The sequence below is a fragment of the Parasteatoda tepidariorum genome, chromosome 4, assembly GCF_043381705.1.
Source record: "Parasteatoda tepidariorum isolate YZ-2023 chromosome 4, CAS_Ptep_4.0, whole genome shotgun sequence".
Taxonomy (NCBI): domain Eukaryota; kingdom Metazoa; phylum Arthropoda; class Arachnida; order Araneae; family Theridiidae; genus Parasteatoda; species Parasteatoda tepidariorum.
In genome coordinates, this window is record NC_092207.1 from 15,263,938 (window position 1) to 15,278,785 (window position 14,848).

Genomic DNA, 14,848 nt, shown 5'->3' on the forward strand with positions numbered 1-14,848 from the left:
AACAATCTTTCTCGCCAATGAGATCCAAAAATCATAAGTTGCGATACATTGTTCGATGTTCTACTGGAAACTATTAGTAGGCACCCGAAAAATCTTAAGCAATGTTAAAAAATTTATAACTAATTCAATCCTTTTACGAAAATTAAATATATCTTTAACATTATTAATTTTTATGCATATACATGTAGCTGTTCTGAGTTAAGTTGAATTTTCTTATTAGCAGAAACAGGGACTTAACAATACGTTATTATCCTAAATGTTCAATGTACAATGTTTTGAAAAAGTAATGGACATTTGGTGATGCATTACCGAACTTAGTTCGAAGACATATCCTGTTATCGTTCTTATCCATTTCTCTGCAATTCTTATCAAGTTTTAGCCTAATTGTATTTGTGATGCATTACGAGAGGAATGAAATTTTGCATACAACTTGCAGGAGATTTTATACAAATATCTTAGCGATATTGTGCTGTATTTAAAATATTGTTTTTGGGATGAATCTAAAGCGTAACAAAAAGTCAAATGTTTTGAGTCATTAGTCATTTCTAAAGTTTTTGTGTACGCATCGTTTTCGCCTTGCGCCGATCTTTATAAAAAGCAAATTCTCTCTGTGATAAAATCTAATAGAATTCAAATTTATATTTATTACTATGCTATGCAATTTAGCTTGTTTTATTTTCAGAATTCTTTGAATGCATGATCTAATTTATCTGTTTAAAGTTTTTCTTTTCGTTACTTATTTTTTATTTCCATTCCTTTTTGGTTCTGTTATTAAATTTTTTTTTTAAAAAAAGGAGTAGAATGAATTAACGAGTTTTCGTTGTAAGATGATTCGCAACAGGTACAAGGAAACAAAACTTGATTCGGCAATCGTAGCCGCTGGCACACTTAGTTTTATAAACTCAACCTAAAATGATTCGTTGCAAATACGATAAACTGTACATTGTAGAAGTGTTAGTGTAGTTTGCTGACAAATTTGATGAAGTTCTTTGCTACTTGTCTGATTTTCTTCTGTTAATAACTTGCTTTAATAACTTTTAAAGACGCGTAAGAATCTGTGTTAATACGCCGCTCCAAGGTATCCGTAGAAGTCAAACCATCAAATATTCGTATTTGCTGACAATCATGAATTTTTTTTTAAAATTACCCTCACGTTACTGTAGCTCATGTCCAATTCTAGCAACTTTTATACTACATTCTCCCTAATTCGACAAACATAAGAAATTAGCGATTTCTAGCGAACTTTAGTAGGGACATTAGTAGTTAACATTTAGTAGTTAACATTTCTTTAAAGAGCTAGTAACCGCTTAATCATTTGCATTAATTCTATTAATATTTGTCCCTAACTTCATTTGAAAACGTAGCTTATAATTACAACTTCAGAAAGTTTTGAGCTTGTTCGATTTTATTATCATTTAAATTTGATGTGACTGTAATCTTATACTAAGTTGAATCATAATATTGCTCTTCTTAAACTTGCCTAAACTATATTGTTCAAACTGAACAGAAATAGGATTCAATTTAATTCCTTATGAAAGTACAGCAAATCAGCAACGTGCTGTACTTTAAAGTACTGATTATATGCTTCACGTTTTATATTTTTTCAAAATTTAAAGTGCACAGTTAGACACAGAATATGAGTTTCACCCTCATTATAATTAGAAGAATAGCATTTTTACAACGTATAATTTTAAGCAAAACATTTTTGAGGCTGCAAGTTAAGCATTTGTTACCGTTTAGCCATCTAAGGAACGTTTTTTTTTTAATGAAGATAAAGTTACTTTATAATGTTTATTTATTAATAAAACAGAAAACAAAGTTCATAGAACGGAAATACATGCTTACTGGATTGCGAAAAACACCCAACAATTATGGAAACTGTTACTGATTCTCTTTATTATTCTATTAAGCGCCTATAATGTATTTTGGTTGTACATATCTTTGGTTGTTAAAGCCTATCATGGTTACAAATATATTCTATTCTTTGAAATTTGATTGAAATCTTTTGAAGATTTGTTAGTAATTTTGGAATATATAAACTGCCTAGTAAATTAATTAAATTACTTATTCTATTAAGCGCCTATAGTGTAACTTTTCCGCATATCTTTGGTTGTTAAAACCTATCATGATTACAAATATAATCTATTCTTTGAAATTTGATTGAAAGCTTTCGAAGGATTTGTTAGTAATTTTGGCAAATGTGCAAATTGTGCCCTAACAGAAACGCAATTTATGTCGGAAAAAACCTAGTTGAGAGATTAACTTTGCGTAACAACTATCTTAATTTTTTATTTTGAAGTGTTTTTTTAAACAATTGAATTTTCATAAACTTGAAGCTTCCGTTGCAAACTATGCATTCTTGAGACATTAACATTAAGTTGCTACTTTGTTTATCTAATTTTCTTCCTGATTTTTCAAAACATTGTACTAATCATTAATCCTGATGATTGCTTTGTGCCCTGAGCTATTATTAAATGAATAAGAAGAATTAAATCTGTAAGATGTAAACAGCTTGCGCGAATTCCCCCCTTCCTCTGTCTTGACATTTGCAAATACTGAATCACATTTATCGCGCGAACATCTGTTTCTGTTCTAATTAACGATGGAGAGCAGACGTGCACCCCTTCTTGGCCCCTCAGGGGTGTGATGCTCTTCAAGACCTTTTTCGGAAATGAGAAAATTGTCGGAATTATTTTCTTCATTTCTTTTTCTGTCTGTAAATGCATTGATGAGTCAGCTTCACGTCTATTACATGATTTACTAAATTGCCTTTTTTAACACTCTTGTTTATCAAATATAAAACAATCTTAGTTTTAATATCTTCTTACAATCATGTATAGAATTATTTTGAAAAGAACTTGGTTTTAAAATTAAGTAGAGCAGCAGAGAATCACGTGTTTAGTTTAATGTAATGCCCACCCTATTAGGTCCACATCTACGTCACGGTCATTATTAATAAGCATAGTAAAAATCTCACACACGACAAGCAGTACGGTGTTAGGTGATTTCATTTACCTTTATTAGTTTCTGCAAAACGATATGTTTTGTATTTTATTTAGTTACATTAACTCGCTAATTACGTTACATGCACTAAAATAAATGAATCCAGATTTTTTTTCTTTCCATGAATGCTTGTGAATGTTTGATATAATAAAATGATGCATCTTCGAAATTGTAGGAAACACTTGTTAATATATTATTAAGCGTATCTTAATCAGGCGTTTATTTTGCTCAATAATAGAAGATTTAATTAAAGTCTTTTTTTTTTAATTTTCGTCTTAATATTTTTTGCTACATTTTTTATTTTAATTAACACGTATGTTTTGTTATTCTGACTATCAATCAGTTTCAATTCTAAAGTTTTCATCTTTTTTTATAAATTCAAATCTGAAGTGTATCAAATCTGTAAGCATGCGTGTATTTTTTTTTCTACAACTAACATAAAAATAGAATAGCTCAATAATAGTGTATTTGGTTTCTTTTTTTATATTCTTGCTTTTTGTTGCATTTTTTTATTATAATTAATCCAAAACTTTCCTAAGTCCACTTTCAATTGTTATAATTTGATATTTTTATAAATTCTAATCTGAAATGTATCAAATCTATGAACACGCACTCATTTTCCCCCTAAGACTAACATAAAAATATAACTGTCACAAGTGTTTTAAATAGCATTCTTTTTTGCGTTGAAATTTACGTTTAAGCTTTCATAAACTGTTTTGATTTTATTCTTAAAACTAGTTTATTTTCATTTAAATATAATTATTTATCATTAATAGAACCGTAAATATTGCGTAATTCGTCGATTGCAGCAATTTACCGCGAAATACTTCATTAGCTATAAATTAATATTCCAAAATACCTGATTTCCTGCTTGCGTAATCAGTTTTTTTTCTTTGAAGTAATTAACAGAATGGAATTTCCCATCTGTCATAGGAAATAGTTTAGACTCCATTAAGTATTGCTTAAACGCTAACCATTTTATAACTTTTACTCTTTAAAATACTTAATCTTTTAATTCAAAAACGTCTGTAATAATCTAACATTTTTCAGCTCGTTTGTTATACCAGACTATAGTTTAGCTCATCCACGTCAATATATTACTTGATATTAAAGTTTTAATCATTATTCTAAAAGTTAATTTCTTTCGTTGAGTTGAACGAATTTTTTTAGTTCCATTTCTTTTTTTTTGTGCGCCATTTTTTTTTATCGTTTTTAAAAACAAGTGAAAATGTTTTCTTTAATTTAGTTCGATAATTATATTTCACGTGAGAATGAACTCGAATTCCACTGTAATATTACTTTTATTATAATTTTTTTTTTTACAAAGTGTAATAATGTTATTCTTCTGCAATCTTTTTTTACACATTTAACTGCCTCGCATCAAATTGGCTTGAATAACAAGCGATTGCCTATCAATTTTATTTTTAATATCCTTTTTTGTGTGGTCGCAGTTTTAAATAATGAGATGGAAGCTATGAATTTACAAACTTAATAAAATTGTTCTGCTAATTGCCTTCTCAAATCATTTTTTTTTTAAACTAGCAAAGCCGAACTTTGTTTTCGTTAATGTTAGTTGATTTTCCACAGAAACTTGAAACCGTGCTTTCCTAAGATAATTAGACAACTCTTACAATAATTGAAAAAAAATTATAATAGCTATATTCTTTTGAAAGAAAAATATCTGGGATTGATATTGCTTCCACTGCATTATAATATTGTGCAATTTTTACTCACTTTCTATACCAGTCAGTTAATTATCAATCTGAATTAAACTCGATTGAACAAATCAGCAAAACGGATTGAGCAAGTTTTTCCATGCGTCCGCCCTAAATTAAAAGTTGATTGTTTTGCAAAACTTTGATTGTGTGGTTGCGGAGGTATATAAAAAAAAGAAAAGACAAATAGGATCGTGCGCAATAAGCGAGTTGTTGCCACTGATTTATTGTAAAATACAAAACCTTCATTTGCCATAAATGCAGACGATTACTCAGGTATTTGATAATTTTTCACCACGCAATTTCCACGAAACTAATGATGAGAACCGAGTGAAATTATTATAATATCAACAACAATCACTTGAACTTTCGCATTAAACAGGCCTAAAACCGTGACTCAATTATAACTAATGAACACTGCACAAGTTGCCCGCTCGCGTAATGCCTATTAGTTAAACCTTAGGACTGGATATGCATGCGAACATTTTATTCCTCACGTCATTTTCGCGTCTCGTTCTCCACCCCCACCCCTTTTCGCAGGCTGTCTCATTTTCTTCCCCTCCCCCTCATTAAGCTCCCNCCCCCCCCCCGTTTTTTCCCACCCACTACCTATTCACAATTTCTCAGTATTAGCAAGCCATTGTCTAGAAAAAGGAGATGAGAGGGTGGGAAGGGGTTCTCGATTCGAACACGCGAGTAATTAAAAAGCATCACGCGATGACCAAGCATAGTGGTCAGGGGATGGCCAAACAAGATGGAACTAGTTCGCTGCAAGCTAAATTTACGTTTTGAAGAATATTGGTGAAAATTGATAGGAAAGAAAGCAGATAAAAAGTGGAAAAGAATAAGAAAAGATTGAAAAAAGAAAAGAAGGGATAGAATCATAATTCGATAGAATTGGTAGTAGTCTTTATTCTAATTTCATTTCATACAAATGGAGTTAAGACTTCGGAATTGATAGTTAAAATTTTTGTTATAATAATATATAAAATATATGAAATTATTATTAATCCAAGAAAAAAAATGGACTTTTTTTCCTAAAGGTTTAATATATGCATATTCCACTAGCATTAATAGATTATAAGTCTTTTTATATATATTTTTCTTTGTACTCACTAAGTTATGAATATATTTGATATCAAAAATATCGTACAAATTTTGTGGAAATTTGTATTTTGAAAAGTAACAGTTTTGTTTCTTCGAGCAATAATTTCGTTAATCGAGTCCCCCTCATTTTTAAATCTCATAATTCGTGTATATGTTATACTTTATGAATTTCGTAGTGTAAACGAGAACATGTTATACATGACATATTTTGTGCAGAACTTATAATTGATGCATAATTATGCTGTTATTTTTTTTAGAAAAACTTGCATTCAATAATATTTTACTAATAATATACAGCTTTAAAAAGTTTTTTTCAGTTTCTTATCTATATATTTAAAGAAATATATATATTATTATATTTAGTTAATATTTATTTGAAAAATCTTGCATGTTACAACTTATACTTGATGATAATTCAAATATGATTTTATTCATGATGCCAACGATCTTAATGACAATAACACATACGAAATGAAGGGAGAGTTCTTTTTCAAAATGTTATAATCAAATTAACTCACCTTATTCACAAACCACTTCTCTGATTTGAAGTCACGTGTCATGTTCACAAAGGCCTTACATTCTATCCAAGAACATTCATTTATTCGACGCAGAACAAAAGTGTAGTTCGAAACAACCCCGCGGTGGCTTAATCCTTAAGCTTATCGATTGCTGGAACTCCCGCTTATTAAAGGCGATAAACACGCTGTACCCTCAAATTATTTGCTTAATACATATTCAACAGATGCCTATTTTGTGCGACACTAGGCACGGTAATGAAAGTGGGGCACTATTAAACACTCGCGCCTCTTATGCTTCATAACGTTGTGACAGCAATTAAAGCAAATACGCCTTTTTTTTTCTTAATTATTTTCTATCCTGTTTTTTCTCCTGGGCCATTTTTTTCCTTTCGTCAGGTAATTGCGGCACGTGGCAACTAATAATCCTGCATGTGTAGAGATTGCAAATTTGTGGCCACATTAATTGCCCGGATAAATTATGCCCGGCACTGAGTCGCACGTTTTTTGGTAAAACATCGGTTGCCAAAAGGGATCTAATTTTTCCTGCAGGTTGTTAATCACGTGGGATATTAGGGCATCATCATTAGAAAAATGAGCGTTATTTATCCAAGCTGTTTTCACACTATTTTTTAACGTTATTGATTACTTCTAAACTTGCTTTAATTGCATAGAGTTTTTTATTCGATAGAGTGGTTTCATGTATTAATTGATGTTTGTTTATTGTTTCAAGTAAATTTTTTTTTTAATGAATGAATTATTAGTGTTAACTTCCGTTGTGCACTGAGAAAAAAAAGTATAGTCAAAGCTACCGGAATATGGTGAACTTAATGGTGTTTCTGGCTCTATGGAAACACCAAAGTTCAGTATTTTTTATTGAAACACTCTGGTAGAATTAATTATTAAATATGGTTTAAGAATATGAGATAAAATTTGCTAGTTTTACCTTAGTGCACTTAGTAGTTTTTTTTTCTTTTTTAAAACCAGAAATGTCATTACTTTAAAGAACAGTAATTTTACCCGGATTTTATCCCCGGGTGTAAATTATTGGCATTAAATATTTGAAAATACCCGAAGTGTTAAATCATTCTTCCAGCTTAGTTATGTATATGTGATAATATCTAAAAATAAAAAAATAGACATTTCATGTTTGCGTATATTTCAGTTTTAATAATAGTTCAATCGAAATCCTTCTAAGTTACTTTAAAAGTTTTGAATTGCTGGTTACTCTTTTTTTAATTTATTTGCAGATATTGTTCAGGTTTATAAATTATTAAACTCTATTAAATTTCTCAGCTTTATATACCTAAATTAGGTGACAATTACTGAGTTTCAGTTACTTTTATTCTTTCTTGGACTTTTTTAATTTAACATTTTGAAAAATGTGTAAATGAGATGTAAAATAATATTCGCTTGCCTGACATAAATTCATTATAAAAATATATGATGTATTATAAATATAACGAGAAATTTGTAACAGTTCTATATATCACGTGCTCCCATTATTATATACGTATAAAAAATATTTTTTTTAACGTGGTAAACTGAATGCTAGTGTCTTTTAATCAATGATAGTAAGCCACTAAGGTATAATAAATGCTTATTAATTACTTATTGTTAAGTAATAATGCAAAAGTACTGCACATCAAATTAAGCAGATATTTGCACCTAGTGCACATTATATCTTAAAAGTAATAGGCTTCCAATGGCATTAGTAAAAAAACGAGTAATTCAATTACATTAATAAAAATTTTTACAATATTTATTACAATACGTAATCATATTTACATATACTCTCTGATCTGTTAAAATTACTTTTAATTTTCGCCATTATTGTGTTAAAGATAAAGATGGACAGTGGCAGCTGCAAATTGCATCATACGTCAAAATTTATTCCAATTTGCGAACGAATTGGTGCTTCTGTTTATAAAGATTTCGTTCGTTAACGTTGCATTTAATAATCTGTTAAGATATCATTATCAATCACAAATGACAGAAACTAACGTTTTTTGATTTTTCTATGGAAAATGAGAAGAATTGTGATTCAGATGTTGCCACCTGTGTTTTAATTTCCACTTGTTGTGCATCTTGCAGCACATTTCATTAGTATTATTATAATATTTGCAATGAAAGTTAAAAAAAAATCAAACATGACTTTATTTTTGCCTTTATGCTTGTTAAACTGATGCAAAAAACTAAATATGCTTTCTCGTCTAGAAAGAATGGAAGTTACGTTAGGAAAACACATTTTCGTATGTTAAATTAACACAATTAATTTAAACATTTTGATTGTACCCTCTTGTCGAAGAAGTTCCGACTTATCGTCGAGAAATTCCTAACGGCCACCCCTGATTAAATTTACAATTTTATTTTTCCCTAAGTGTTAAAAATTATTTCGAATAAATTATTTTCTTCCTAGATATCGCGTCATATTTGTTTAATATGTTTCTTCGTGTATCATCGGGATGTTTTATCAAACTGGATAAAGTGAGTTAGAAGCTTGCTAAGCGCGGAGCTGGATGTTACGTAGCTTTGTTTTCTCATTTTAAACATTACTGGGAATTTCTGCCTGAAGGCCTTTTTGTTTAGCTCTCGTATCATGGGAAGGAATGGGGGGGGGAGGAGGAAACTCTATCGTGTTTGGAATTTAATCAAATTGCTCTTTTCTTGAGTCATCTATTTAACTTTTAGAAAAGGATCAGGCGGAGTGGGAGAAAAAAAAAAGAAGAGACAAAATTAAAGTTCGAAATGAGGATGTATAAAAACAAAATTCGAATGTTATTTGTTTGTTGTTTTGAGTAAAACGTCGAAAAAAGGGAAGATTTTTAAATCATTTATAATCGAATAGCAGCAGCTCAATTATTGCGCTATTTTCCCGGTCCCATTATTTGGCTATTTAAACAGAGCAGACGAGTAATTTGCTGCTTTCAGAACAATTTTGATTCTAGATTAGGGGATTGGAATGTGATTAGAAGGAAGAATTAAAGAGAAATGAGTGCTTAAAGAATATAAATGTTCCAAATTCAAAAGTCTTGAAGAAAAAAAATATTGAATCTGGATAGGTTTAACATTAGAATAAGAAAACAAATTACATTTTTAATGATATTTTAGTTTTAATTCGGAGCACTTTTAATGTTGTTTTTTTAAAGCAACCTAATTATGATATTGTTATTGAATTTTATTTTATAATAAAAAAATTACTTCTTTTACTAATGTTTTTCAAATTAGCTTCTCAAATTACATTTTCTTTTGAAAGTTGTTTTCTTAAAATACATATTTTCAAATTAAATTAATTTTATGTTTTTGCATTTAAAAAGTGCATCTAATTAAAAATAATGCTCCTTGAATACGGAGCCGGAGGTAATCTAGCCTTTATTCACAATACAGCATTTTACTAAAATTTATTGAGATACATTTTGACTTCAATAGTTATTGAATAAGCTACTTTTGTGTGAATTACCTTCTTTTTTTTCATTTAAAATTATTAGTATTATTTCATATCAATGACAGTTATATATAATTTCGAAGAATTTAACAATCATACTGTATTAATTTGTTTTTCGAGCATTTTGAGTAGTTTAAAATCTAAAATCATTTTCCTTATTCCTTTAATTCAAAAAATAATTTCAACTAATAGATAATGCTGAACAATTTAAATACTATTTATGTTTCCATATTCTTAGTTTAAAAACAATGCAAGTTCGTTTAAATCATTTAATTCAAATATGATTTAATTTAATTTTTTAAAAAATTTTTTTGTTTGTTTTGTTCAATATATTGCTTGCTATTTTTCTTTAAATTCAAATGTATAAGACCACTAGATTTTATTTTTTAATTATTTAAATTGGATATATATTATTAAACTGTCAATTTATTTATTTATTTGAATTTTTAATTAGTTTGCCGTAAACGCATTTTAAATAATTTAAATTGTAGACATATTTATAATTTTCATCTATGAGTACTTTCCTCCATTATAATACTTGATAATTTAAAAAAGATTTTTAACTTTTAAGAAAAGTAATTTATAAATCAATCTGATTCGATAGCGTAAAACTGCCACTTATGTTTGATATTTTAAATTTGATTTATAACTTTTTGAATAATCCAATTATAATATTCGATAATTCTTATTTATTTATATAAATGTTATTCCAATATAAGTGATGTTAGAGGATAATTTTATTATTTTAAGTTTAACCAAGTTTTATAAGTTTTTTGAAATTTAAATGAATTTTAAATTGAAATTTTTTTACTTAGTACATGTAATTAAAACTAAGACTTGTCGCTTGTCTAGTCCGAATGATATCTGCTTTTATTTGAAGTACAGCTATTGTTCTAACATTCATTCAGATACATTATAAAAACACAAATGAACACTTGGTAGTAACTTTATTTTAAATTTCGTAACAAAAGTTCTGACCTTAATTCATTTGAACCTAACGTAATTCAGTTTTAAAAAGAGATATTTTTCATAATACACAACTGCCGAAAAAGCAGTTAAAAATATTTTATTCAGTTTTTTATCTCACTTAAGCCATCTAGATGCACCTTCTCTCTGTCATTCTAGTTAACGTAATTTCCCTACACCTGTGTCAGTTATGGTTGAAGTTAAACACGCGCTTCTGGCGAAACTCGTGTCTTTTCTCGTTTAGCTACGATTTATGGCGCTTTTTACGATCCTATAATCCTGGCGCATATGCAAATGGATATTTTTCAAGCATAGCAGCGAAAAAATTCGCCAAATAATTGTTCTTATTATCTCATGCACTGAACCGCTGTACATGACCGCATATGGCGAGTAAAAATTCTCAGAATTCGCCCTTTCATTTCTATTTAAAATTCGTCCATTTTTGCGGAATAAAGCTCGTTTACAAGTTGATGGATTCGTGTAAGCAATTGTTTTTCTCCCACAATGTATTTTCTGAAATTAGTTTGGCGACTTACAAGTCGCACTTTAAAGAATTCGCTTTTAATTTTTTTGTTGTTGTCATAACAATACCAAAATGGTTTCAGATGTAACCATATTTTTTAGTAATGATTTTTTAATTTTAAATCTCGATTATTTATGACTGTTTTTTGTATTTTTCTACTTGAATAAAAATAATATTTACTGTTTGTAATTTAACATCGTTTCTGATTTAATAAATATATTTCATACAATGTTAGATCCTGTATGATCCATCGGTTTTAGTCGGAAAATTTGCTGGAAAATTTTTAACGTTTATACACTTAGACACTCCTTAAACACTAGGGTAAAATCTTAAATCACATTTCATTTTTCAAGTTTTTAGCGTCCAGAAGGCACATACCTCTGTGACTTCTCAATTGATGCCTCTGTAAAAAAAGGAAGAAAAAAAAACATATTATTAATCTTATTAGATTAAAGTTTTTCATTTTTCTTTTCTGAATAACATTCATATCTTGATTAGTTTACAAGTTGCCAGAGCCATCAGTCCCTAAACTGAAAATAAAGCCATAAAAGAAGTCTTATTAATGATATTATTCGTCTGAATACATTAACTACATAAAGGAATCCTCCTTATTAATCTAAAGTTCTTTTTTTTTTCTCTCTCTCTCTCTTTCTTTGTCCTCGAAGACAAGTGTGGGAGGCGGGGGTGGTCGGAGCACGCGCTCTTTGTCCCAAGGAAAGCCGGCCTGGTTTGATGAAGCGCGACAACTAAATCAGAGTCGCGGAAGTAAAAGAAGAGGGAAAAGGGATCTGGCAGGGGTCGACAGATAGACGACTGGACGATGGTCTAACTCGATTAGTGGATGCGATGGGAGCGACCGCATTATTGGATTAAGCATCATTAACACAAGGGATGCTAAGATGGCTGTTCTAAGTTGGCAACTGCGAGAGAAAGAGACTTTGAGAATTTGTTTTTAAATCAACAGTCCATTTATTACTGTAGGCATGGCAGTAGCGACATTTATAATCTTCTCAACTTGAATTTTTTCGTCTCTCTATTTAGAAAAGAGGGAATGAAATTAACATAAACAATATTTATTTATTAATTAATTAATGCATGCCAGTACAACTCAGAATTAGAACGTTCGCTTTGGAGTCGATTGATACGTTTCATTTTTTTAGACGCTTTAGGTGAAGCATTCGCGTCAGTGTAGAACCTATGTAACGTTTAATTTTATAAAAAAATTTTCTAGAATAATCATATTTGTTGAGTTGTATTGTTGGTTGCAGCGTACAGGCATAGTTTTGCGTAGATCTCTTCTCTATGACAAGTTACGCAAAGTTGATTTTTTTTTGAAGGAGATATAATCGTTTGACTTTTCTACTTAATAAGTGTGTTTATTTTATATTTTTATTAATTATGTTTATGTTTTTATATTTTGTTAAAAAATTTATTCTAGACTATTTCTTCCTCTTCTGTAGCTCTTCAGCCTGTTAGAGGCCAAGTCTGTCTCCAAAAGTTACTTCTATCAGGAATTTTCCGCTGCTACCTTTGTCCAGCTCTTGACCCCGATTTCCTGTAACATTTTCTCAACAATCTAGACCGTTAATTGAGCTATATTAGCTGTTTAGATTTTTATTGTAATTTTTAATGTTCAAAGGTAAATATTCTACTTCTGATTAACGCTGCATACCAAACCGTGTTTACTGGCTTCAGATTTTTTCTTTTCGTTATTTATATTCTGTCATAGTTTCAAATTTTAAATTATCATTTTCCTTTTTGGCTTGTTTTTCTACCATCAAATTAAAATCGAGTCAAGAACTTTTTAGCCAAAATGAACTATTTTTTTTTAAAGTTGAGTGAGTTTGGATTCGAAAATTCTATAGCGTTATATTCGTTTGAAAGCAAGTTGGGGTAATCCTGCACCGATCGAACAGAAGAGAACAAGAGTAGGGGATTCGTTAATGAAATCAATCCTTTCATCTAGCCATGTTACTAACGCTGCAGTCTTTTAGCTGTTAACAAGCAGGGGGGACCCGAGTGCTTAATCCTATTCTTTTTCCTCGTCTGACGCGTGCTGTCCTGATTGATTTACTGATGCCTGCCTGCCTGCTTTGCTGCCTAGCATCTTTTTCGTACATATAAGTACATTTGATATTAATTTTAATGCATTTTTACTGTTATTAAACTAATGGATAGACTTTTAACATTATTGGTTTATCGTCTTTAAAGACAATTAATTATTTATGTTTTTTGAAGTAAAAATGTAAGATGCTCTATGCAATTTTAAATGTTCTGGAAAAAAACACTGAGTTACTAATTATTTTTTATTTATTTATTTTTTTAGAATAGTTTAAGAACGTGACCCTTAAGGGCACTAAGTTGCATAAACTCTTGGGGGTATTGTTCGCATAGAATTTGAGACATTGAATGAACTGTAAATATTAATGATCTAGCTCAGAAGTTACTTATTAGTTATCTAATATTCTCTATATTCAACCCTGGTTAAGAACTCCTAGCTACATTTCCTTATAATCACATATAAGTTAAGTTTTCAAACATTAATGAAGCAATAATTCATATTCTTCAGTCAATTCTGTATCAAAACAATCACGTTAAAAACTGTGATTCATATAATGGTCTACAAGCACTTACGCCTCTGTCCTTATGTTTAACGATATAATAGTTATCTGTTTAACTTTGGAACATTCTAAATTGCACCGATGCCTTTTTGTTTAATCATAGAACATTCTATGAGTTTGTTAACTGTTGGCTACCTGTTTCCATAAAGCATTTTACACTTAAATCAGTCAAACAATCGTAAATATCTTATACTTTTAAAAAAAATCATTCTCTTAATTTTAGTCAGTTTTTACTTTTCACCTCTGGTTTCTTCTTTTAACCATAGATTGTTCCCGACTTCTCCGTTTAATAATAGAACAATATAGGGTATGCAACCTGTGGTTAAACAAAGAATATAATATTTTTTCTCCTAATCTGAGAACATTTATCTGAAAGTATTTATAACATGCAAGCCTTCTGAAAGCAATTTATAACATGCAAGCTATGGTTAAACTAAGAATATAATATTCTGTTTTCTCCTTTCAGCCTGAGAACATTTTATAACCTGCTAGCTATGGTTAAACAAATAATTTATTCCTTTTAACCTCTGCTTACCGCGTTTAATCGCAGAACATTCTATACTTTTTACCAGTACAGTCAGAGAGCATTTCAAGAGAGAACTTAGATATTTGATTTTAACTGAGATATTTCCTTAAAATATTCAGAGATTTTCCTTAGCAGGGAGCGTAGCCTGAGGTATATTAATTATATTTACTGTTGCCAGGTTCTTGAATACTTAAAAAGAAAGATTTTCGGTGGTAGGGTCTTTGTTTTGGCACCGTCTGTCTTCCGTCTTCGGATTGAAGTAACCCGTCTTGCCATCCACTGTCTTTGCTAATGGATTTTTCTTAATGCCTTTCCCCTCTCACCCACAATTCCTCTTTTTTATTCATTAACGGGAACGAAGAATGGAAGTGCTCCTTCCTTTCAAGTGGCGTGGGGGGTGGTAAGGGATCCTAAAATAGATTTTCGA

General features: G+C 29.9%; 1 protein-coding gene across 3 annotated transcripts in view; it reads left to right on the forward strand.

Annotated features, from left to right (window-relative positions):
* LOC107453499 (zinc finger homeobox protein 3) overlaps window positions 1–14,848 on the forward strand; it is a 186,721-nt gene that overhangs the window by 96,272 nt on the left and 75,601 nt on the right. The window lies entirely within an intron of this gene.